Genomic DNA, 2,195 nt, shown 5'->3' with positions numbered 1-2,195 from the left:
CACCGGTCCCCCCCCCCACAACCCCGCGCCGCCTCGCTAACTCCTGCCCCCTTCGCTTTTTGTAGGAGCCACCGGCCGCCCGCTCCAGGGAGAGGAGCCCGCGGGGCGTCCCGGGGCCGCCGGCGGAGGTGAGCTTTTGGGGGGGGGCACACCGGGGACGGGGGGGGGACAGGGGGACGGGGACGTCCCCGCGCTCACGGCTCTGCCCTTCCTTGCAGCGTCGCCGGGAGCTCCGGCCCCCACCCGGGGCCGCGTCGCTGCGGCGGGAGCCTCCTTTTCGGGGCCCCTCGTCAATAAAGAGGGGTGTTTTTGTACACCGTGTCCCCTGTGTGGCTGCGCTGGGGACGGAGGGGACGGCGCTGGGAGCTTGGGGACAGCATGGGGACAGCTGCGGGGCGAGGGGCAGCGGATGGGTTTGAGGGACGGGACAGGGATGGAGGGGACGGGGTTGGGGGACGAGGCAGCGAGTGATGGTGCGCGGGATGCCTGGGGACAGGGCAAGGACAGAGGGGATGGGGCTGGGGACAGGACAGGGATGGAGGGGACAGGGATGGGGCTGGGGACAGGACAGGGATGGAGAGGACAGGGCTGGGGACAGGGATGGGCCAGTGGGACCAGATGAGGATGGAGGGGACAGGGATGGGGACAGAGTGAGGGTGGTGGTAACAAGGAAGGGGATGGAGCTGAGGGACAGGGCAAGGATAGAGGGGCTGGGGCCAATATGGGGCTTGAGGACCGGATGAGGATGGAGGTGACAAGGATGGGGATGAGGGACATGAGCAGGACAGTGGGGACAGGATGGGGCTTGGGGACCAGATGAGGATGGAGGTGACAAGGATGGGGCTGAGGGACAGGAGAAGGCCAGTGGGGACAGAGCTGGGGACAGGATGGGGCTCGGGGACCAGGTGAGGATGGAGGTGATGGGGACGGGGATGGAGCCAGGACAAGGACTGAGGGAACAGGGCTGGGGACAAGATGAGAATGGAGGGGACAGGGATGGGGGACAGGATGAGGATGGAGGTGCCAAAGCTGGGGATGGTGCTGGGGGACAAGGCAGGATGGGGACAGAGAGGACAGGGCAGCGATGGAGGGGACAGGGCTGGGGGAGGAGGATGGCGGTGACGGGGATGGGGACAGGACAGTGACAGGGGACAGGGATGGAGGAGCTGGGGCTGGGGGACATGACGGGGCAAGGATGGAGGTGACAGGGATGGGGACACAGCTGAGGGACAGGGACAAAGGGAATGAGGATGAAGGCAAGGGTCTGGGGGATGGCGCAAAGGGGACAGGGACGGGGACAGGGGCTGTGGCACCCTGGCAGGGACCCCCAGGGAGGGGGACACTGTGGCAGGGGGACCCCGGGCGCAGGGGGGAGCAGGTGTCACCCTGGGGTGACAGGGGTGGAAACGGGGTGGCAGAGGGGACACTGCAGTGATGGGGATGTGTCACCCGGGATGACAGAGGGGACACGGCGCCCTGCAGTGACCGGGACACGGGGGGACAGAGGCGACGCGGGGCGACGGGGACGCAGCACCCGGGGTGACAGAGGTGACGGGGACGCTGGCACCCTCTGAGCTGCTTTATTCTATTTACAGGGGCGGGAGGGGGCCGGGTGGCGGGACGGGTGTCACCAGGGTGTCCCCAGGGTGTCCCCCGCGGCGCTGGGCGAAGGCACAGAAAGGATGGGGCACCCTGGGGTGCAGAGCTGGCGGGGGTGCTCTGGGACGCAGGAGGACGCGGTGGGGTGCAGGGGTCACGCCGTGGGGTGCAGGATGCCCCAAGGGCACCCTGGGGTCACCCATGGGTGCCGGTGGGCGTCCTAGGCTGCAGGATGCCCCAAGGGCATGTTGAGCACCCTGGGGTGCAGGACCGTTGGGCACCATGTGGTGCAGCATGGCACCGTGGGCACCTTTGAGCACCAAGGGGTGCAGGATGCCCCTTGGGCAACCAAGGACACCTTGAGCCATGGGATGCCACCATGGGAACCCAAAGGTGCTCTTGGTTACCGCAGGATGCCCCATGGGCACCCAAAGGTGCTCTTGGTTCCCATGAGCTGCAGGATGCCCCCAAGGACACCTGGGGGCACTGTTGAGCACCAAGGGGTGCAGGATGGCACCAGTGGCACCCAAGGACATCCTAGGCCATGGGATGCCCCATGGGTGCCCAAGGGCACCCAAGGGCGCTGTTGAGCACCA

The sequence above is a fragment of the Apteryx rowi genome, unplaced genomic scaffold (genome assembly GCF_003343035.1).
Source record: "Apteryx rowi isolate R43461 unplaced genomic scaffold, aptRow1 scaffold_1858, whole genome shotgun sequence".
NCBI lineage: Eukaryota > Metazoa > Chordata > Aves > Apterygiformes > Apterygidae > Apteryx > Apteryx rowi.
Note: the sequence above shows the minus strand (reverse complement) of the source record.